The following is a 25506-nucleotide window of genomic DNA, read 5'->3' as shown; positions in this document are numbered from 1 at the left end:
GATTATATGCCCCTTTCAGGTCAATCTTAGAAAACCAAGTTGCCCCCAGTACCTGGTTAAATAAATCCGGAATCAATGGGAGAGAGTATCTATTCTGGATAGTGATCTTATTCAATTTCCGGTAATCGATACAAGGCCTAAGACCACCATCCTTCATCTTAACGAAGAAAAACCCTGCTCCCATAGGAGAGACAGAAGGTCTAATGCCCCTTACCGAGGCTTTCCTTAATATAATCCTCCATGGCCTTGCGTTCGGGCTGAGAGAGATTATAAAAACGCCCCTTAGGAAACCTGGCACCTTCTACTAACTCTATGGCGCAATCATAAGGTCTATGGGGTGGTAGAACTTCCGGGGTAGGTGATGAGAACACATCTGAATATTCCCTAATGACCGTGGGTAATATATCAGATTCTACTGAGACCCCAGCTTGTACCACAGACAAGGACGAGTCACACTTAGGTCCCCATTTCACCAACTCCCCCCTGGACCAATCAATAGTGGGGTTGTGTAATCGGAGCCAAGGCAACCCTAGTACCACCTCGACCTGGTAAGATCTCCAGGACTAAGAGGGAACATTTCTCAGAGTGGCACACCCCCACGGTTAAAGAAATCTCTGAGGTACATGACCTCACCATACCACCTACCAGGGGAGTGGCGTCAATAGCCATGACATGGATAGGTGTAGGAAGAGAAAAAATTGGAATACCCAGTCTAATTGCATACTCAGAGTCAATAAAGCTGGCCGCTGAACCAGAGTCAATAAAGGCCTTACCCGGACATTTATTAACCCCCAGAGATATTGTTATATGTACCAAAAGCTTACATTTCATAATATCAGGGTGTACCTGGTCTTTAGGTTGCCTTGCCTTGGGAGACTTAACGGAGAAGGCCTTCTTTGGACACTGGTTGATCCAATGGTCAGGATCTCCGCAGTAAAAACATACTCCACGTCTGCGGCGCAGATTCCCTTGAGTCATGCCGACCTGCATGGGTTTTTCGGTAAAGACCTCAGCGTGGTTTCTGGGATAGACCTCAGGCTGGACCACCATCTGAGAAGAGAACTGTCGTTCCTGTCGTCTCTCTCTAACCCGTCGGTCAAGTCGGACTACAAGGGTCATCATCTCCTCTAGAGTCTCTGGAAGCTGATAACTCACTAGAAGATCCTTTAAGTTATCAGACAGACCTGACCTGAACTGACTCTTAATTGCTGGTTCATTCCATCCTGAGGGAACACACCACCTTCTGAATTGGGTGCAATACTCCTCCGCAGGTAGATCGCCCTGAACCAGAACTTTTAGAGCAGTCTCGGCTACCAGTGTCCTGTCTGGTTCATCATACAGGGTACCCAGGGCCTGAAAAAAAAACCTCCACTGATGTTAAACACCTGGCGTCAGCAGGTAAAGAAAATGCCCAGTCCTGGGGATCACCCTGTAACCAGGAAATGACAATGCCCACGCGTTGACTCTCGGGGCCAGAGGATACGGGGCGCAAACAGAAAAAAAGTTTACAATTTTCTTTAAAGGAAAGAAACTTCTTCCGATCTCCAGAAAAGGGCTCAAGAAGCTTAATCTGGGGCTCTAAATGTGGACTGGAGGCCTGAGGGATGGAAGTACCTTGTCCTAGCTCAAAAGAACAGAGTTTCTCCCCTAGCTCCTGCACCATCTGCGTCAGGTTAGAGACATGGTCAGTCAGGGTCACCAGTGGATTCATGATACAGTGGTTAGGTTACGGCCTGTTAATCTGTGACGGTAACGTACACTACTCACAGGGGGAAGGATAGTGACCACTGCGCTCCATCCTCACCCCTGGCCCTGCCTACTTGCCTCGCAAGTCCTAATGACAGGGGAACACTAGACGGCAGTCCCTAACTTAGGATACGTGCTGGGAAAACAGACAAGACATATAACGGAACGTGAACGGACCGGGTCAATACCTAGAGAGCTACGCAGTACTAAGGAATGAGCAGAGAATAGTCAGGAAAAGCCAAGGTCAAATACCAGGAGAGAAACAAAGTACAACAGGAGTCCGCAAAGAATCGTCAGGTGGAAGCCGGGGTCAGGATACCAGGAGAGATGAGCAGTACAGGAGGAGCAGGCAGAGAATCGTCAGGGAACACAGGATCAGGTAAGTATGCAGGAACAAAACAATCACCAGATACCTAAAATTAACAGGCAATCTGTGGCCAGCAGGCTGCCTGTATTTATAGTGGGGAGTGAAGGTCATGTGACGTGGCCAGCATCACATGACCGACAGACCGACCAGTCGAGCACCGAGTGATCAGCTCGGCGCTCAAGGCAGATCTAGGAGCAGGGAGCCTCCCAGCTAGCAAAGCTGCACTGGGAACAAGGTCAAACACAGATCCTTGCTCTCGAAGCTAAGCAGCAGGAGACCGAGTGCGCCTTCGGCACCCCGTTACATGTACCCACTCCATCCAGTCACTGCAACGTTTTACTGCCTCCCGAAGGTACACAAGGGCACCATTCCATTGAGGGGTCGCCCTATACTGTCAGGAATTGGCAGCTGGTCGCAGAACTGTGGCGTCTACAGTCGTGGCCAAAAGTTTTGAGAATGACAAAAATATTAGTTTTCACAAAGTTTGCTGCTAAACTGCTTTTAGATCTTTGTTTCAGTTTTTTCTGCGATGTAGTGAAATATAATTACACGCACTTCATACGTTTCAAAGGCTTTTATCGACAATTACATGACATTTATGCAAAGAGTCAGTATTTGCAGTGTTGGCCCTTCTTTTTCAGGACCTCTCCAATTCGACTGGGCATGCTCTCAATCAACTTCTGGGCCAATTCCTGACTGATAGCAACCCATTCTTTCATAATCACTTCTTGGAGTTTGTCAGAATTAGTGGGTTTTTGTTTGTCCACCCGCCTCTTGAGGATTGACCACAAGTTCTCAATGGGATTAAGATCTGGGGAGTTTCCAGGCCATGGACCCAAAATGTCAACGTTTTGGTCCCCGAGCCACTTAGTTATCACTTTTGCCTTATGGCACGGTGCTCCATCGTGCTGGAAAATGCATTGTTCTTCACCAAACTGTTGTTGGATTGTTGGAAGAAGTTGCTGTTGGAGGGTGTTTTGGTACCATTCTTTATTCATGGCTGTGTTTTTGGGCAAAATTGTGAGTGAGCCCACTCCCTTGGATGAGAAGCAACCCCACACATGAATGGTCTCAGGATGCTTTACTGTTGGCATGACACAGGACTGATGGTAGCGCTCACCTTTTCTTCTCCGGACAAGCCTTTTTCCAGATGCCCCAAACAATCGGAAAGAGGCTTCATCGGAGAATATGACTTTGCCCCAGTCCTCAGCAGTCCATTCACCATACTTTCTGCAGAAGATCAATCTGTCCCTGATGTTTTTTTTGGAGAGAAGTGGCTTCTTTGCTGGCCTTCTTGACACCAGGCCATCTTCCAAAAGTCTTTGCCTCTGTGTGCGTGCAGATGCGCTCACACCTGCCTGCTGCCATTCCTAAGCAAGCTCTGCACTGGTGGCATTCTGATCCCGCAGCTGAATACTCTTTAGGAGACGATCCTGGCACTTGCTGGATTTTCTTGGACACCCTGAAGCCTTCTTAACAAGAATTGAACCTCTTTCCTTGAAGTTCTTGATGATCCTATAAATTGTTGATTGAGGTGCAATCTTAGTAGTCACAATATCCTTGCCTGTGAAGCCATTTTTATGCAACGCAATGATGGCTGCACACGTTTCTTTGCAGGTCACCATGGTTAACAATGGAAGAACAATGATTTCAAGCATCACCCTCCTTTTAACATGTCAAGTCTGCCATTTTAACCCAATCAGCCTGACATAATGATCTCCAGCCTTGTGCTCGTCAACATTCTCACCTGAGTTAACAAGACGATTACTGAAATGATCTCAGCAGGTCCTTTAATGACAGCAATGAAATGCAGTGGAAAGTTTTTTTGGGGATTAAGTTAATTTTCATGGCAAAGAAGGACTATGCAATTCATCTGATCACTCTTCATAACATTCTGGAGTATATGCAAATTGCTATTATAAAAACTTAAGCAGCAACTTTTCCAATTTCCAATATTTATGTAATTCTCAAAACTTTTGGCCACGACTGTATGTAGACCAAATTCTACGGTCCTTTGTGCAGAGTCTACCTTCTTACATCAGAGACATGAGGGACATCCTCACTAAACTAGAGGGGATAACTGTGGAACCGGATTGGTTTCTGGCCTCGATAGATGTGGAGGCACTTTACTCCTCAATTCCACATGAGGAGGGTATACGTGCCTCCGCATACTATCTGGGGGGTCAACAGTTCTACTACTTTATTTTTGATGGACGTCTCTACCACCAGCTCAGGGGTACCGCGATGGGCAGCCCATGTGCGCCATCATATGCAAATTTACTCCTGGGCTGGTGGGAGGAGACTACTGTATTCGGAGAGGTCCCCATTGAGGGACTTGACAACGTTGTCCTCTGGTCCCGCTTCATAGATGACATCTTTGTCATCTGGAGCGGGATGGTGAGTGACTTTGAGGGTTTTGTCGCGAGATTAAATGTAAATAATTTTAACCTACGATTCACGTCTGTGATTATGAACAGAACTGGACAGTATTTAAGACTGAGACGTAATTGCTCTGATCAAACCGAGTTCATACATCAGGCTAGAGATCTTAAAGAACCCGGGATTTCGGGCACGTGGTTACCCAGACAAAACTCTACGTACATCTTACTACCGGGCATTACAACAAACTCGTATTACATTATTACACCCCACGGTACATTCGAAACAAGAGATTCAACGTGATTAGACTAATAGGGACATTTGACGCATCAGCAACTGATGTAAGGAAGATAATCGGTCACCATTGGGATACCTTACTAATGGACCCTGACTTATCTGAAGTATTGGGCCCACAACCAACCATTACGTTTAGAAGGGGCAAAAGTTTAAGGGACCATTTGGTACACAGTCACTTTCCGTCACCAGATAGACCACGAATGTGGCTTGAGAATCCAGTTAACCCCTTAGGGACCGGGCTCATTTTCACCTTGAAGACCAGGCCATTTTTTGAAAATCTGACCAGTGTCACTTTAAGTGGTGATAACTGTAAAACGCTTTGACTTATCCAGGCCATTCTGAGATATTTTTTTCATCACATATTGTACATGACACTGGTAAAATGGAGTAAAAAAAATCCATAATTATTTATAAAAAAATACCAAATTTACCAAAAATTTGAAAAAATTAGCAAATTTCCAAATTTCTATTTCTCTACTTTTATAATAGATAGTAATACCTCCAAAAATAGTTATTATTTTACATTCCCCATATGTCTACTTCATTTTTGGATCATTTTGGGAATGACATTTTAATTTTTAGGGACGTTAAAAGGCTTGGAAGTTTAGAAGCAAATCTTGAAATTTTTCTGAAATTTTCAAAAACCCACTTTTTAAGGACCAGTTCAGGTCTGAAGTCACTTTGTGAGGCTTACATAATAGAAACCACCCAAAAATGACCCCATTCTAGAAACTACACCCCTCAAGGTATTTTAAAACTGATTTTACAAACGTTGTTAACCCTTTAGGTGTTCCACAAGAGTTATTGGCAAAAGGAAATGAAATTTAAGAATTACAATTTTTGGGCTAATTTTCCATTTTAATCCATTTTTTCCAATAACAAAGCAAGGGTTAACAGCCAAGCAAAACTCAATATTTATTGCCCCGATTCTGTTGTTTGCAGAAACACCCCATATGTGGCCGTAAACTACTGTACGGGCCCACGGTAGGGCGTAGAAGGAAAGGTGCGACGTGTGGTTTTTGGAAGGCAGATTTTGCTGGACTGGTTTATTTACACCATGTCCCATTTGAAGCCCCCCTGATGCACCCCTAGAGTAGAAACTCCATAAAAGTGACCCACATCTAAGAAACTACACCCCTCAAGGTATTCAAAACTGATTTTACAAACGTCGTTAACCCTTTAGGTGTTCCACAAGAGTTATTGGCAAATGGAGATTAAATTTAAGAATTTACATTTTTGGGCAAATTTTCCAGTTTAATCTATTTTTTACAGTACCAAAGCAAGGGTTAACAGCCAAACAAAACTCAATATTTATTGCCCTGATTCTGTAGTTTGCAGAAACACCCCATATGTGGCCGTAAACTACTGTACGGGCACACAGTAGGGCGTAGAAGGAAAGGTGCGCCGTGTGGTTTTTGGAAGGCAGATTTTGCTGGACTGGTTTATTTACACCATGTCCTATTTGAAGCCCCCCTGATGCACCCCAAGAGTAGAAACTCCATAAAAGTGACCCCATTTTGGAAACTACGGGAGAAGGTGGCAGTTTTGTTGGGACTATTTTTAGGGTACATATGATTTTTGGTTGCTCTATATTACATTTTTGTGAGGCAAGGTTACCAAAAATAGAAATTCTGAAATTTCATTTCCATTTGCCATACCAACTGTTGAGGAACACCTAAAGGGTTAATAAAGTTTGTAAAATCAGTTTTGAATACCTTGAGGGGTGTAGTTTCTTAGATGGGGTCACCTTTATGGAGTTTCTACTCTAGGAGAGCATCAGGGGTTCTTCAAATGGGACATGGTGCCAATCAAAATCTACCTTCCAGAAACCATACGGCGTTTCTTTCCTTCTGCGCCCTGCCGTTTGGTCATACAGCAGTCTACAAACACATATGGGGAGTTTCTGTAAACTGCAGAAACAGGGTAATAAATATTAAGTTTTGTTTGGCTCTTAAATCTTGCTTTGTTACTGGAAAAAACAGTTTAAAATGGAAAATTTGCCAAAAAATTGCTGTTTACCTAATACCTAATATGTCTAGTGTCTCAAGTCTGAGAACCATAGTTTTTTTTTCTGATTGTCAGTGGCTAAATTGGGGAAGGGGAATATAAATTTAGTACCCCATGGAAGTGTGGTACTCCCTGAAGCAACCAATAATGCAGAGGCCCGGATGATCGGGCACGTGTCACACTGAGTGGTGGTGTCCTCCCGTATCCCCCTCTTGTGACACACTCTGCACCTTTTTTGGGACCGTCCCTTCTTTCCAGTATGGGGGACCACACCTGGAAAGTGTTGGCCAGGGACGAACCTGGCGCCTCCAGTTCCCGAGGTACTCCGGCCTGCTCTTTCCCGGTCAGAAAAGATCAGGGCCTTGAGGACTGCCTCATAGAACTGAAGGAATTTCCTTGTGTTGCCAGCGCTCTCGGACAGCACAAGAGTTGTACAAGGCAAACTGTACCAAGTAGACCGCAACTTTTTTGTACCATGCCCGGGTTTTGCGCATGGCATTATATGGCTTGAGGACTTGATCAGAGAGATCAACTCCTCCCATATACCGATTGTAGTCGACGATACCATCGAGCTTGAGGACCGTTGCCGCGGTACCTCGCACAGGGACAGGGGTGATGCCGTTATCGTGAATTGTGGACACTACAAGGACATCCCTTTTGTCCTTATATCTGACCAGCAACAGGTTTCCACTGGTAAGGGCACGACCTGACCGGAGTCCAGCCACCGGCCCTAGCCAAAAAGGAGCCCGGGTGTTGAGCAATGAACTGTTGGGCGTACAGGTTTGTTTGCTCCACCATCAGGTTCACATAGTGGTCACTGAAAAAAAGACTAAAATAGTCATATTCAGTGAAGCCCACTGTGGGAATCTGGATTCCTGGTTGGACAATAAAATCAGGAATCGCAGGCTCAAAATACTCTGGGGTACACCATGCAAGTTCACCGGTAGGGGGCTCCGGTGGACTTAACTGGTGGGCCTGAAAACTAGTACGAGCCCCAGAGCTCCTCATACTAGTATATAGAATATTCCTGCCTAACCTAACGTTTCCCTAAAAAAAAAATTGTGCCAGATGGCACTGTGGAGTGTCAGAAGGGGGTGCTGTCTCCTCGGCTCCCGAACACAGAAAGGAGGAGGAGAGGAGCACTGCAATAATTTTAAGCGCCAGCCCCTGCAGCCAATCAGAGCCCACCCTGAGAGGTGATGTCACTATCACCTCTCAGGATCGCAGGATGGTGATTGGTGGTGTATTGTCACACCACCGATCACCATCCTGTTCCGGGTTATCGGGTCTCCAGAGACCCGAATAACCCGGAAACGCAGCAAACCGCACGACTGAATTGACCTGCGGTTTACTGTGATCGCCGACACAGGGGGGGGGGTCACAGGACGCCCCCCGCGCATTGTCCCAGGGTGCCTGCTCAATGATTTGAGTAGGCTCCCAGTTCCGATCACCGCCCGCCGCGCGGCGGTTTTCGGGAAGTACACATGACGTACCGGTACGTCATGTGTCCTTAAGTATCGGGACATCATGACGTACCGGTACGTCATGTGTCCCCAACAGTTAAAGGCTGCTTTAGATCCGGAAATTGCAGTTTCTGCAACTTTATACAACCTGGGAAATCCTTTACCAATAACAACATGGAAGATATTCATTATATACGTGACTTCATAAGTTGTCGTACAATGGGAGTTGTATATTTAATGACGTGCAAATGCGGCATACAATACATGGGAAAAATGCGTAGGGAACTAAGTCGCCGTATTGGGGAACATGTCAATGATGTCCGCAATAATAAGGAGTCCCCAATCGCCAGAGATGTTCATGCTGTCCACAAGGGACGAACAACCGCCATCAAATTCAAGGGAATACAACGCGTCCAAAAATCACCTCATGGTGGTGATTGGGACAAACATATACTACAAAGGAAGAGTTGGTGGATTTTTAAATTTGACACCTCTAGCCCGTGGAGCCTCAATGAACAACTTGATTTTGGGTGTTTTATTTGAGAGACTACTTAATTTTTCTATCTCTACATATTTACCACGTCTTGTTGTGAGCGATCAGCGAGAGGACCAGCGTCCTAATGTCTATTATCTGCCCATAGCGCCTGTCATTTTATTTGACAGCTGGACGCATTAAAATGATCCAGCCCTGCTGAATGGCAGAGCAATGTGGGAGGGATGCGTTTATATTCGAGTACCGCGCCTCCCCCTCTTTAATTGTTCAGTAGGAGTGGCCCTTTGTAACTTGACCGCTCCTGTTTACACCCCCTTTGACCTCCCTCATTATTATGCGCATATTTTTTGTGATGCGATTATGCATCAACGTCATGATGCAACATAATAGGGGGAGGGTCTGTCTGTTCAAAACTAACACGATGCGCGGTTCATCGCTGCTAGAGACGCCAAGTGTTAACCAGGGGCACTCAAAACCAGGTAGTGTCCCACCTACCTAACAAGCATTATCACATGCATGCCCTAATTTATTGCACAGGATTGCAATCCTGCATCCCCTCCAAGGACTTCTGGGATTACCTATACTCCTTGTTAGATATAAGTGCATTGCTGGTTTCTATATAGGGGAATATGGATACATCTTTTTGCCCATATGAAGATACCCAGTACTTATTGTCCTATTTTTCTCCTGTTCTATGTTTGTATTTCAGGAGACATTAGCCCCGTGTTCCCTGATGATTCTGGGGCTAGCAACAATTAGATGAAACGCGTTGGGACACATACTTTTTTTGCACTTTTCTGTTGTTTTCTTTGCACTTTATATTTGTCATTTATTTTCTTTGGGTGCACCTTTCTGGTTCTATCCTATATATCACCCTCTAAGCATATATATTTTACTGCAGCGTGAGGGCTGTCCAGGGCCTTGAGATCAGGGCAAGGTTCCGGACGGGGCCGCTCTTTTCAGGGCGATGACTCTGTATTAGGAGGTCATTAGGGTCTAACAGCTTTATTAGGGACTACTAGGAACAGAATAAGTCCCTGCCCCCACCCTTCGTCATCTGTATTTTTTGCGGAACCGTTTTTTGCGGACAGTAAATTACTGAAAAAGCCATACGTTCGTGTGCAAAAGGCCTTAGTCAGAGATTCAGTATATCATGCATGAACATCAGCAGCTGTATAAATATCAGCATGAGTTCCATGTTGCTTTGACGTCTTTGGGCGGATTTATTAAGCCCTGCACTATAGAACTCTGGCTTCAAAAAGTTACAGAATATGGCTTTGGAATATTTTGAGACCATCTGTGCGAACATTTTGCCACATTTAGCATTTTAAACCACTCACTTCAATTTTAAAAAAATTGGTGGGAAAGTGGGTGTGGCGAGACTGTCGAGCTGATTTAAGCCAGATTTATCAAGTCCAGATTTTAAAGAAAATTGCAAATTTTTAGTCCAGTGAATAGCAAGTGAATAGAAAGTAACATCTGAAGACAGAAGTGTTAAGCCCCTTTCACACGAGCGTGACGGATTAGGTCCGGATGGGTTCAGTGAAACTCGCATCATTTTGCAAGCAAGTTCAGTCAGTTTTGTCTGCGATTGCGTTTCGTTGTTCAGTTTTTTCTGCGAGGGTGCAATGCGTTTTTCATGGGTGTGATAAAAAAACTGAAGGTTTAAAAACAACATCTCTTAGGGCCCTTTCACACGAGCGAGTTTTCCCGCGTGGGTGCAATGCGTGACATGAACACATAGCACCTGCACTAAATCCTGACCCCTTCGTTTCAATGGGTCTCTGTACATAATCGTTTTTCTTAACGCATCAGTTTTGCGTTGCATGAAAAACGCATCAAGACGCATTGCACCCGCTTTGAAAAAACTGAACAATTGAACGCAATCACAGACAAAACTGACTGAATTTGCTTGCAAAATGGTGCGAGTTTCACTGAACGCACCCTGAACGCATCCGGAGAAAATCCGTTACGCTCATGTGAAAGAGGCCATAGGATGTGCTACTAGATCCTTTCTTGGTGCTCTTAAAAATAGATTTAGGAGCAGAACTGTTAATAATATACAGTGTGTATATATATATATATATATATATATATATTAACCATTCACATCCATTTTCATATTTTGACTTTTTCATTTGAATAACTGGGAACTCCAACTTAGAGATGTTTTCTTTTAATTTATTGTGTTCAGTATCATATCTCGAGTTGGAAGAAAACTTCTCCAGAATGTATGAATATCGTTTAAACGTCTGCTTCTTTGGCACAGGGAAGACACAAAGTCCACTGCATGGAGGAGACTGGGCACAGCATGTCCTGAATTGGGACTTCTGGTTGCTACACTTCGTCACAAGGTATTCAAGAGTCTTTTTATTAGTCTCTGGAGGGAATTTATCATACACCAGCATTTGGGCAGCACAGAAACGCCACGTTCAACTTTTTATTACGCCAGAAAAATCTGTGTACAGATGCAGTGTAATGTATAATAACATATAATTATGTTTAACCCCTTCAGGACCCTGCCATTTTTCACCTTAAGGACCAGGCCATTTTTTGCAAATCTGACATGTGTCACTTTATGTGGTGATAACTTTAAAATGCTTTTCCTTATCCAAGTCATTCTGAGACTGTTTTCTCGTCACATATTGTACTTTATGACAATGGTAAATTTGAGTCAAAATATTTCATTTTTATTGATTAAAAAAATACAAAATTTACCAAAAATTTGGAAAAATTTGCAATTTTCTAAATTTCAATTTCTCTGCTTCTAAAACAGATAGTGATACCTCTTAAAATAGTTATTACTTTACATTTCCCATATGTCTACTTCATGTTTGGATCATTTTGTAAATTACATTTCCTTTTTTTGGGACGTTAGAAGGCTTAGAAGTTTAGAAGCAAATCTTAAGATTTTTAAGAAAATTTCCAAAACCCAATTTTTAAGGACCAGTTCAGGTCTGAAGTCACTTTGTGAGGCTTACATAATAGAAACCACCCATAAATGGCCCCATTTTAGAAACTACACCCCTTAAGGTATTCAAAACCGATTTTACAAACTTTGTTAACCCTATAGGCTAGGGCTACATGACGACATTTGTTGCGCAACATTTTGTCGCACCAATGTCGCGTGACAATTTTTATAATGATAGTCTATGGTGTCGCACTGCGACATGTAATATGTTGCGACTGCGACACAATAGTAGCAAAAAATCTATCCAAGATGGATTTTTCTGCAACTGTCACGTCACAGTCGCCGCATGTCGCAGAGCGACACCATAGACTATCACTATAAAAATTATGTAGCCCTAGCCTTAGGTATTCCACAAGAATTAAAGGAAAATGTACAAACCGGATTCCAAAAAGTTGGGACACTATACAAATCGTGAATAAAAACTGAATGCAATGATGTGGAGGTGCCAACTTCTAATATTTTATTCAGAATAGAACATAAATCACGGAACAAAAGTTTAAACTGAGAAAATGTACCATTTTAAGGGAAAAATATGTTGAATCAGAATTTCATGGTGTCAACAAATCCCCAAAAAGTTGGGACAAGGCCATTTTCACCACTGTGTGGCATCTCCCCTTCTTCTTACAACACTCAACAGACGTCTGGGGACCGAGGAGACCAGTTTCTCAAGTTTAGAAATAGGAATGCTCTCCCATTCTTGTCTAATACAGGCCTCTAACTGTTCAATCGTCTTGGGCCTTCTTTGTTGCACCTTCCTCTTTATGATGCGCCAAATGTTCTCTATAGGTGAAAGATCTGGACTGCAGACTGGCTATTTCAGTACCCGGATCCTTCCCCTACGCAGCCATGATGTTGTGATTGATGCAGAATGTGGTCTGGCATTATCTTGTTGAAAAATGCAGGGTCTTCCCTGAAAGAGATGACGTCTGGATGGGAGCATATTTTGTTCTAGAACCTGAATATATTTTTCTGCATTGATGGTGCCTTTCCAGACATGCAAGCTGCCCATGCCACACGCACTCATGCAACCCCATACCATCAGAGATGCAGGCTTCTGAACTGAGCGTTGATAACAACTTGGGTTGTCCTTGTCCTCTTTGGTCCGGATGACATGGCGTCCCAGATTTCCAAAAAGAACTTCGAATCGTGACTCGTCTGACCACAAAACAGTCTTCCCTTTTGCAACACTCCATTTTAAATGATCCCTGGCCCAGTGAAAACGCCTGAGCTTCTGGATCTTGCTTAGAAATGGCTTCTTCTTTGCACTGTAGAGTTTCAGCTGGCAATGGCGGATGGCACGGTGGATTGTGTTCACTGACAATGGTTTCTGGAAGTATTCCTGAGCCCATTCTGTGATTTCCTTTACAGTAGCTTTCCTGTTTGTGGTGCAGTGTCGTTTAAGGGCACGGAGATCACGGGCATCCAGTATGGTTTTACGGCCTTGACCCTTACGCACAGAAATTGTTCCAGATTCTCAGAATCTTCGGATGATGTTATGCACAGTTGATGATGATAGATGCAAAGTCTTTGCAATTTTTCGCTGGGTAACACCTTTCTGATATTGCTCCACTATCTTTCTGCGCAACATTGTGGGAATTGGTGATCCTCTACCCATCTTGGCTTCTGAGAGACACTGCCACTCTGAGAAGCTCTTTTTATACCCAATCATGTTGCCAATTGACCTAATTAGTGTTAGTTGGTCTTCCAGCTCTTCGTTATGCTCAAATTTACTTTTTCCAGCCTCTTATTGCTACTTGTCCCAACTTTTTTGGGATTTGTTGACACCGTGAAAATTGGAATCAACGTATTTTTCCTTTAAAATGATACATTTACTCGGATTAAACGTTTGATCTGTCATCTACGTTCTATTACAAATAAAATATTGACATTTGCCATCTCCACATCATTGCATTCAGTTTTTATTCACAATTTGTTTAGTGTCCCAACTTTTTTGGAATCCGGTTTGTAGATGACATTTTAGAATTTAACTTTTTTGGCAGATTTTCCAATTTAATTAATTTTTTCCATTAACAATGCAAGGGTTAACAGCCAAACAAAACTCAATATTTATTACCCTGATTCTGTAGTTTACAGAAAGACCCCATATGTGGTCGCAAACTGCTCTACGGGCACACGGCAGGGCGCAGAAGGAAAGGAACGCCATATGGTTTTTGGAGGGCAGATGATTTTAAGTTGCCATATCACATTTGAAAACCCCCTGATGCACCCCTAGAGTAGAAACTCCAAAAAGTGACCCCATTTTGGAAACTTTGGGATAAAGTGGCTGTTTTGTTGGTACTATTTTAGGGTACATATGATTTTTGGTTCTCTATATTACACTTTTTGTAAGGCAAGGTAACAGAAAATAGCTGTTTTGACACTGTTTTTATGTTTTGTTTTTTACAATGTTCATCTGACAGGTTAGATCATGTGCTATTTTAATATTGTTTTATGTAGGGTCTCATTTTTTGCGGGATGAGATGAGGGTTTGATTGGTACGATTTTGGGGTGCGTATGACTTTTTGATCGCTTGGTATTACACTTTTTGTGATGTGAGGTGACAAAAAATGGCTTTTTTACATCGTTTTTATTTTTATTTTTTTTACGGTGTTCACCTCTCGTTAGTTCATGTGATATTTTTATACAGCAGGTTCTTACGGGTGTGGCGATACCTAATATGTATACTTTTTTTATTTATTTAAGTTTTACACAATAACAGCATTTTTTAAACAAAAAAAATCATGTTTTAGTGTCTCCATATTCTGAGAGCCATGGTTTTTTTATTTTTTGGGTGACTGTCTTATGTCGGGGCTCATTTTTTGTGGGGTGAGATGACAGTTTGATTGGTACTATTTTAGGGGGCATATGACTTTTTGATCGCTTGGTATTAAGGGCTGGATCGCACAGGCTTCCGCAGAAGGCAAGCTCCGATGCCTATGGAAGGCATCAGGCTTGCCTTCTCTGCCATCGGGTCTCCACCACTGCAGCACGGGAACCCGATGGGGAAACGGAGGGCACCCATACCTGCGGACCCATTGACTTTCCGGCTAATGCACCGTTTGTCATCCGCATCCGTGATCCGTGGTTCCAGTCCGTCAAAAAAATATAACCTGTCCTATTCAAGTCAATGGGACCGCTAAAAAATACGGAGGCACACAAGATTGTCATCCGCGTCCGTTTTTTTCCTATCATTTGCATGGCAAACCTGTCACGAAAAACGGAACAACGGACACGGAATAAAACAACGGTCGTGTGCATGAGGCCTAAGGCATTATGCAGCATTTCCTTCCAGCAATGGAAAAAAAGCAAATCACACACATCTAACTTGAATTACATTAATTACAAAATGTAATTATATTAATGTAATTGAAGTTTGCTGTGTGTGATCAGTTTTTTTTCCCTGTGCTGTAAGGAAATGCTGCATAAACAAAGATAGGCTGCTGCACAGAAACCACATGCAATTAAAAAAAAAAATTTTTTTGCCACATACAAAACACAGCATTGTTGTAACGTTACTGTAGTTCAAAGCACCTTTGGAGTTTATAGCAACATGTTTTTAATGTACTGAAAATAAGAAAGTGATGTTATTTCTGCCTCTGTATGTAACAACTACCGTATATCCTCATTCACTGACAGAAAACAAGAATTTAATATTTATATAAAACCGAAAAGCGCAAATGTACTGTAGTGGGGCAAAACCTGGTAAAGTGGCAGCATTGTTAGCATAAATTATCTATGTACAGTTTAGAAATGAAAGCTCAGCATGCTACCAGCTATCTTCTTGCCACTTACAGACAGCTGTAGAATAAGGAAGCAGACAGGATAAAGGTTGCTTTGATGCAGTTTATGATACTATAGTCATCAAAAGCTTGCATAAATTATGACTACTGTAGGTAAAAGGAGTCCTTTATAAAAATACTTCTATATGTCATCTGAAGATCTACAGATAAAGGCTATAGAGATGAGTGAATTTCTGCTTATGAAATTCGTTCACACTTCGTTTGGTGGTAAAAGGTGAATTGCGTTATGGATTCTGTTACCTCGTACCATAACTGCATAACGCGCCTGAAAATCAGTTCCATTCATTTGAATGGGGTAGCAAGCACATGGATTTCTCCAAGCCCCATTAGGGTGAATGGACCTGATTTTCAGTTGCAGAAATTTCTGCCACAAAATCTGCCACATGTGAAGACACCCTTAGGCTGGGTTCACACGGGCGTTGCGGGAAAAGGTGCGGGTGCGTTGCGGGAACATGCACGATTTTTCCGCGCGAGTGCAAAACATTGTAATGCGTTTTGCACGCGCGTGAGAAAAATCGGCATGTTTGGTACTGTGTAAATTGTATTATTTTCCCTTATAACATGGTTATAAGGGAAAATAATAGCATTCTTAATACAGAATGCATAGTACAATAACGCTGGAGGGAGGTTAAAAAAAAATAAAAATAATTTAACTCACCTTAATCCACCTCAATAGCCATGTTATAAGGGAAAATAATAATGATCGGGTCTCCATCCCGATCGTCTCCTAGCAACCGTGCGTGAAAATCGCACCACATCCGCACTTGCTTGCGGTTGCTTGCGATTTTCACTTAGCCCCATTCACTTCTATGGGGCCTGCGTTGCGTGATAAACGCACAATATAGAGCATGCTGCGATCTTAACGCAACGCATAAGTGATGCGTGAAAATCACAGCTCATGTGCACAGCCCCATAGAAATGAATGGGTCCGGATTCAGTGCGGGTGCAATGCGTTCACCTCCCGCATTGCACCCGCGCGGAAATCTCGCCCGTGTGCACTCAGCCTTAAAGCTGGCCATACACATTAAATAGAGGTTGTTCACAAACGTTTGTTCACAAATAATATTTCTTTAAACAAGAGATCTTTTGTCCGATTATCAGATGGAAATTTCAAACATGGCTGACCTCTTTTCTAATGATGATGGTCTGTCAGTGGTCAGCTAGATGCTTTGGTTGAAATCATTGATACGGCGCCCAAAATCATTGTTTCTGGGCAGCACATCATCCTGTGCAAACAAGGATCTGCTGCACAGAAACAATGAATCTGTATGGGGATGAACGACTGCTGTGCAAATCACTCATCTCCATACAGAGGAGCTGCATGTAAATGCAGCTCTCACCTCCTCTGATGAGTGTCTGCTTGGCCATTCCATCCCTTGCAGACGAGCGTGTCCGGATTAGGTCTGCGATCAGGGAAAATCGTGCGAGTAGGTACGCAATTGCAGTCAGTTTTGACTGCGCTTGCGTTCCGATGTTCAGTTTTTATCGCGCGGGTGCAATGCGTTTTGCACGCGCGTGATGAAAAACTGACTGTGGTACCCAGACCCAAACCTGGACTTTGCAAATGTGATCGCACACTACATCCAGCACTCTGCCCTCCATGCTGGATGAGACATTGGTTTATATTTTGGCCAAAGCATAGTAAGCCACTCACCGCGTCAAGGCTGTCTCATGAGTGGCTCCAAACCTGGACTTCTTCACTGAAGTTCAGGTTTGGGTTAGGTGTTCTCTATATTTTTTTTTTAACACCTCAATCTACATTGTACTAAGCATTCTGTATTAAGAATGCTATTATTTTCCCTTATAGCCATGTTATAAGGGACAATCATACAGGGGTTGCTTTCATCCCTATCATCTCCTAGCAACCATGCATGAAAATCGCACCGCATCCGCACTTGCTTGCGGATGCTTGCAATTTTCACACATACCTATTCATTTCTATGGGGCCTGCGTTGTGTGAAAAACGCTGAATATAGAACCTGCTGCGATTTTCACGCAACGCACAAATGATGCGTGAAAATCACTGCTCATGTGCACTGCCCCATTGAAGTGAATGGGTCCGGATTCAGTGCGAGTGCAATGTGTTCACCTCACGCATTGCACCCGCGCGGAATTCTCGCCCGTGTGAAAGGGGCCTTACAAAGGCAGTCTGCCAGATTTATCACAGTGGCTGATCCTGGATGATAAATCAAGTGCACCTTTAGACTTTCTAGTCTAACTTTATACCACCTAATTTTTGGAGCAAAACCACTACCCTTTCCCATGAAACTATGCTCCATTGGTGGACAAGACACCATCCGAGGCGTAGCTAAAGGCTCATGGGCCCTGGTGCAAGAGTTCAGCTTGGGCCCCCCTTAGTACTTTGTGGCCATGAGCAGAGAAGCATATCACCTTTGTGCTGCCTGAGGCAAAAATTAAAACTGCTACCTCTGCACCCCCTATAGCTACTCCCCTGGGAACACTGCATTATTCCTTTTGGCTTACTTCTTTATTCTTTATAAATATACAAGATTGTTGTTTGTAAACCTCACCTCCTCTGATGAGTGTAAACCTAAAACCAGGAATGGTTCCAGAACCTGGAATGGGCGCAAATCTTTCCATTTTGCTTTTTCTCTGTTTATGACCAAAACATCCAAATGTGGTAGTGGCCAAAAACAAAGTTTCTAGCTCTTTAATCCGTTTTGGCATGGATGTGCATAAACGTTTTTAGAAAATTCCCACTAGACTCCTCAATGTAATCAGAATACAGGACATTAATCATGCAGATTCTCAGCTTCATGAGGTTCAGCATCCTGGGGGAAAAGCTACTTTAGAAAATATTAATAAATAATTAATATCATTGTCATACTGGCATAATGCTGGCAATTCAATGAATAATTAAGACATTACTAATCACACACTATATTGAATATTTATAGCAATTTCTTTATATACCATTTTATAATGATCTGGTATTTATAGTATACACAATTTGTCTCTGTGCTAAAGGTGCCCATACATGATAGCATAACATGTATCAATGCGTCAACTATGGGAAAAGCGAATGGGAGCTGAGCTGCAGTAAACCCTCAGGGCCACTACACTTTGAAAGGAGCTGTGCTTCCTTCTCCATTTAAACTGGTGGTGGCTGCAGGGAACAACTGATGGGTGGGGAGGGGTTGCCAATGGTCAGAGCCCCACCAATTGGATAATGATATACAATGCTATATGTTTTCTTTTTTGTGGTACAAATTGTCATTTTTAATTGCATAATTTAATGTTCCATATGATGTATTGAGAAACCGCCAAAAGAATGTAAAAAAAACTGCAATTCCACCTATGCTTTTTGGGTTTTGTTTTCATGGCGTTCATGGTACAGTATAATACCGTATTTTTCGCTTTATAAGACGCACCTGATGATAAGACGCACCTAGATTTTTGAGGAGGAAAACAAGAAAGAAATATTTTGAACCAGAAGGTGTGCTTTTGGTGGGTTTTGAACTAATGGTCTGTGGATGACACTGTTATGGGGGGATCTGTGGATGACACTGTTATGGGGGGATCTGTTAATGATGCACTGTTATGGGAGATCTGTAGATGATACACAGTTATGGGGAGATCTGTGGATGACACTGTTATGGGGGATCTGTGGATGACACTGTTATGGGGGATCTGTGGATGACACTGTTATGGGGGATCTGTAGATGATACACAGTTATGGGGAGATCTGTGGATGACACTGTTATGGGGGATCTGTGGATGACACTGTTATGGGGGATCTGTAGATGATACACAGTTATGGGGAGATCTGTGGATGACACTGTTATGGGGGATCTGTGGATGACACTGTTATGGGGGATCTGTGGATGACACTGTTATGGGGAATCTGTGGATGACACTGTTATGGGGGATCTGTGGATGACGCACTGATATGGGGGATGTGTGGATGATACACTGCTATAGGGGAAGTGTGGATGACACACATATAGCATCTTATGTAATGGGGGTCACTATTCACACAGGGACAATATACTGTGACACATATGTTACTGTGACCAGCATAAGATGATCTTATGCTTGTCCCAGTAAAATATATGTCACAGTATATTGTTCCTGTGTGAAAAGTGACCCCGATTACACCACCGGGCACCTGCTCACAGCAGTCTTTATATGTAAAATCTTATGTAATGCTCCAGCAATGGCTCTGCTTTGTCTGTAACAGTACTATCAAAGCAGCGGTCCGGCCAGCAGGGCAACATAACTCACTCTGTCAGTCAAGCTCCTGCCAGCTTCGTTAATGAAGTGGGGGGACCATGACCGAGTGAGTGACGTCACGCACCAGCCGGAACGCTGTTTTGATAGTGAGTACTGTTAAAGAAGAAAGCAGAGCCATTGCTGGAGCATTACATAAAAAGATTTTACATATGAAGACTGCTGTGGGCCCGGTGTAATGGAGTACAGTGACTGCACCGGGCCCCACTCACAGCAGTTTTCATATGTAAAGTCCATTCATGTAATCTTCAAGCAGTGGCTCTGCTTTAAACGAGCGCAATCCTCTGTAGTGGTACTCACTATCAAAGCAGCAGGCAGGCCGGCAACGTAACCTCACTCACTCATTCACGCTCCTCCCACTTCACTTTAAAAGTGCACCATTCGCTTTATAAGACGCAGGGCAATTCCCCTCCCCCCCCACTTTTGTAGGAAAAAAGTGTGTCTTATAAAGTGAAAAAATACGGTATATACAGTATATCACAAAAGTGAGTACACCCATCACATTTTTGTAAATATTTTATTATATCTTTTCATGGGACAACACTGAAGATCTGACACATTGATACAATGTAAAGTAGTCAGTGTACAGCTTGTATATCAGTGTACATTTGGTGTGACCTCAAAATAACTAAACACACAGCCATTAATGTCGAAACCGCTGGCAACAAAGGTGAGTACACCCCTAAGTGAAAATGGCCAAATTGTGCCCAAAGTATCAATATTTTGTGTGGCCACCATTATTTTCCAGCACTGCCTTAACTCTCTTGGGCATGTGTAATGACCCGGAGTGCCATTACCACTCCCGCACCCCGCTACTGTCTCCTATGGTCTAATATAATGTCAACTTCTCCATTTATTTCAGGTCCGTCACAATGTGCATATCTATTTCTTGTAACTGTTATGTTCAAATGTAATGTACCTGGTTCACCAGAGGTGGCCGCAAACATGGCAGTGCTACTTTGCAGAGGATGGAACCCTTCTTTCCATTCTAAACTCCCTCTCTAAAGAGAGGAGGAGACTAGTTAGGTAGAGTTAGTTGAGTCACCCCCTGCCAAGGGAGGAAGCAGGTCCACGTCCCTGCTGGACGTGTCCCGCCCATGCCAGCTAGAGCACCTTCAGCTCTGCTGGATATTGAGGCCACAGCTTGGAGCCTCTGAAGCCAGGAGGAAAAGTTCCCTGGATTGATCTAGAGTCAGACTACATAGAGAAGTTGCAGCAGAAAGCAAAGATTCCATTTGAGCCTGTCAGCACAGCAGAGCCAGAGAGCAACTGATGTAGCAGAGTTGAGTTTGTTTGTCTGCCAGAGTTAATGCTAACGCCTGCTGGAACCAAGACAAAGCCTGGAACTGTTGGAGAAACATTTATTCAAGTAAAGCTGTTATTGAACTTCACACAAGGACTGGACTCAGTTATTTACTTTTCGTTTGCACCTAACTGTGCTGGCGTCACGTACACCAGGGTACCTCAAACACTATCTGGCGGGATTCCCTGGACAAACAGAGAGTGCCCCGAAGGAACTGGTGCTGTCCTTCCCATCACTGCACGCCGGCCCAGGGAGGCTCCGCTAACCGTGAGTAAATCAACTACTACCCCCATCGGCCCACCGTGCCTCACGTGTTGCCCCTGTGGACCCGCTCGCTGCACATCGAGTTCACCAGTGCTTCATAAGTTGCCAATGGAATCCTCATGCAGCCCCAAACCATGACACTCCCATCACCATGCTTGACTATAGGCAAGACACACTTGTCTTTGTACTCCTCACCTGGTTGCCGCCACACACACTTGACACCATCTGAACCAAATAAATCTTGGCCTCATCAGACCACAGGACATGGTTCCAGTAATCCATGTCCTTAGTCTGCTTGTCTTTAGCAAACTGTTTGCGGGCTTTCTTGTGCATCATCTTTAGAAGAGGCTTCCTTCTGGGATGACAGCCATGTAGACCAATTCGATGCAGTGTGCGGCGTATGGTCTGAGCACTGACAGGCTAACCCCCCCACCTTTTTATCCTCTGCAGCAATGCTGGGAGTATTCATACATCTATTTTGAAAAGACAACCTCTGGATATGATGCTGAGCATGTGCACTCAACTTCCTTGGTCGACCATGGCGAGGACTGTTCTGAGTGGAAACTGTTTTGTTAAACCTCTGTATGGTGTTGGCCACCATGCTGCAGCTCATTTTTAGGGTGTTAGCCATCTTCTTATAGCCTCGGCCATCTTTATATAAAGAAGGAATTCTGTTTTTTAGATCCTCAGAGAGTTCTTTGCCATGAGGTGCCATGTTGAACTTCCAGTGACCAGTATAAGAGAGTGTGAGAGCGATAACACCAAATTTACCACACTGCTCCCCATTCACACTTGAGACCTTGTAACAATAACGAGTCACATGGCACCAGGAAGGGAAAATGGCTAATTTGGCACAATTTGGCCATTTTCACTTAGGGGTGTACTGACTTTTGTTGCCAGCGGTTTAGACATTAATGGTTGTGTGTTGAGTTATTTTGAGGGCACACCATATTTACACTGTTATACAAGCTGTACACTGACTACTTTACATTGTATCAAAGTGTCAGATCTTTAGTGATGTCCCATGGAAAGATAGAATAAAATATTTACAAAAATGTGAGGGGTGTACTCACTTTTGTGAGATGCTGTATAAAATGATACAATATGATCAATGGGAAAAAGGGTTTCTAAATCTTTTAAACCTTTATTAAACCCATTTTAAACTTTTTTTCTTAGTTCCCCTACAGGACTTGAACCTACAATCGCTTTTAATATACAATACAAATATGCAATGAGAAACAGCTTTAATACAAGTACATACATACCATAAATACCAGATTTTACAGACTAGAAGACACACTAGATATACAGGTTAAACTCGAAAAATTAGAATATCGTGGAAAGTACATTTATTTCAGTAATGCAACTTAAAAGGTGAAACTAACATATGAGATAGACTCATTACATGCAAAGCGAGATATTTCAAGCCTTTATTTGTTATAATTTGGGTGATTATGGCTTACAGTTAATGAAACCCCAAAGTCTCAGTTTTGAGGTACCCTTTGCTCAGGGGGTATGGATTAATTAGCTGACTAGAGTGTTACACTTTGAGCCTAGAATATTGAAAATTTTCACAAAATTCTAATTTTAAGCTGCATTAATGCAATTCCTTTTAATTTGCATTACTGAAATAAATGGACTTTTGCACAATATTCTAATTTGCAGAAAACTGCAACTCCGCTTGTAAAGGCAGTGTTGCAATGATTACTGTTGAAGCACTTAACCGGCCCCTTCCACCAAACTATATCCTTGAACTGTGCACCACCAGTAAGGTAACTGGTGACTATTATAATGTTCTGCCATGTTATACTTTACTGTACATATTGTGATATTATATTTTAGCTTACATTGTGCTGTACAGAAAAATGTATGCAATGACTAACGTACACCTTATTGCAGACTTTATATGTGAATTGCTCAGTTATTATGTTCGTTAGTGTGTTCTGTGGTTTTAAAGTGGCTGTCACTCTGCAGACGTAGCTGGACCTGATCCCCGGTGCTGGGTTCTGACTCCTTTGCTTCCCCGCTGCAGCTTTGGATCTCCTTGCGTCAACATCTGACTGGCTGCAGAGGGGACATGTTGTCTTTGGCTGCAGTGACCAAGTGACCCACGTTCAACCTGATCTTGACGTGGGGAGACTGGAAATCTTCAGCCACGCTGGGGGAAGGAAGGAGCCGGAACTCAGCGGCAATGATCAAGTAAGTATGATTCCCTCTGCAGGTCCAGCCATGCTGGGGGTCTGCCCGAAAGGTCCCCAGGGGAGAACAACCCCTTTCAGGCGACAGCGCTGTGTAGCAGTGGGTATGCAAGCTAGATGAGGGATTGCGTGTTGTGCCACATGGACTGCATCCTTGGTGGGCCTGCTGAGAGAAGTAGTGACCCTTAGATCTGAAGTGGTTACAGAACTCGAGCGTACGAATGGACCTGCTCTGGACTGCAGTTCATTGGGCCTGCTCCATTGATTGCTTGCTCCAGGATCAGAGGGATCATGCACATGAACGTATTTTCTTTCCGTGTGCATTCCGTTTTTTTGCGTGTGCATTCCGTTTCCGTTTGTCCGTATTTTCGTTCCGCAAAAAAACCCTGAACATTTCCTATTACTGTCCACATATATGATAAGGATAGTACTGTTCTATTAGGGGCCAGCTGTTCCGTTCCGCAAAATACATACGGTCGTGTGCATTAGCCCTTAAATGGGTTCTCTAGGATTAGAAGCTATGGCTGTTTTCATCCAGAAAGGGTGTCACACCTCTTCACACGTTGTGCTTGGTATTGCATTTGGGCGCCAGTGAAGTGGATGGTACAGAACACACACAACCTGAGGGGTGGCACTGTTTTACTGTACTTAGAATTCTAAGGCCCCTTGCAGAAGAGCGTGTGCGGAATAGGTCTGGATGCGTTGCAAATGCGTTCAGTGAAAAATTAGCGATTTCGCAAACAAAGTCATTCAGTTTTGTCCACGATTGCTTTCAGTTTTTATCGAGCGGGTGCAATTTGATTTAATGAGTTTTGCACGCGCGTGATAAAAAACTGAATGTATACAAACATCTCTTAGCAACCATCCGTGAAAAACGCATCACATCCGCACTTGCTTGCAGATGCAATGCGATTTTCACGCAGCTCCATTCACTTCCATAGGGCCAGCGTTGCGTGAAAATCACAGAATATAGAACATGCTGCGATTTTCACGCAATGCACAAGTGATGCGTGAAAATTAACGCACATGTACACAGCCCCATTAAAATGAATGGGTCGGGATTCGCATCACGCATTGCACCCACGTGGAATACTCGCTCGTGTGAAAGGGGCCTAACTCTGATTCCAGCCACTTAACCCCTTATATGCCATGGTCAATGCTGAACATTGGTAGGAGATGCCGTGAAAATCACATTTTCAGCCTAGCAGTGTACATGGACTATAGATAACACATGGAGGGCAAAATAATCAGACATATAGACCAGCAATGGACTTTTCACTGACATGTTCACTGATGAAACACTGACTGTCTTGTTATGGATGTCATCACAGACGTTGACGTGTGAATTACAGGCCAGCTACACGGCGACATGTATCACACGACAAGAAAGTGTAATGAATTTCAATGGTGTTACTATCCGACATGCTACATGCTGTCACTGGGACATGATAGTCACAAAAAATCCATCGAAAGTAAGGACTCCATTGAAATGCATTATGACACATGTGCCCATGTAGCTGGACCCTAAAGTCTAAAATGTTATTTATCGCTGCAAGGTGAACGGCAACTTTTTTAAAGACAAAAAAAGAAAAGCATAATTGGTGGTTTTTTTCCCATTCCTCCAAAAACAAGTTAATAGAAGTTTATCAATAAGTTATGAGTCCTCAACTACAACAATAGAAAAAAAATGGTTGGTCCTTAAAGGGTTTGTCTCACTTCAGCAAATAGCATTTATCATGTAGCGGAAGTTAATACCAGGCACTTACTAATGTGCTGTGATTGTCCATATTGCCTCCTTTGCTGGCTGGATTCATTTTTCCATCACATTATACACTGTTCATTTCCATAGTTATGACCATCCTGTAATCCATCAGCGGTGGCCGTGCCTGCACAATATAGGAAAAAGCGCCGGCCTCCCTGGTGGCTGGGACTGTGGGGATCCACATAGGCTAGTGATTTCTCCTGTA

This window comes from Bufo bufo, chromosome 2 (genome assembly GCF_905171765.1).
Source record: "Bufo bufo chromosome 2, aBufBuf1.1, whole genome shotgun sequence".
Classification (NCBI taxonomy): Eukaryota; Metazoa; Chordata; class Amphibia; order Anura; family Bufonidae; genus Bufo; species Bufo bufo.
Note: the sequence above shows the minus strand (reverse complement) of the source record.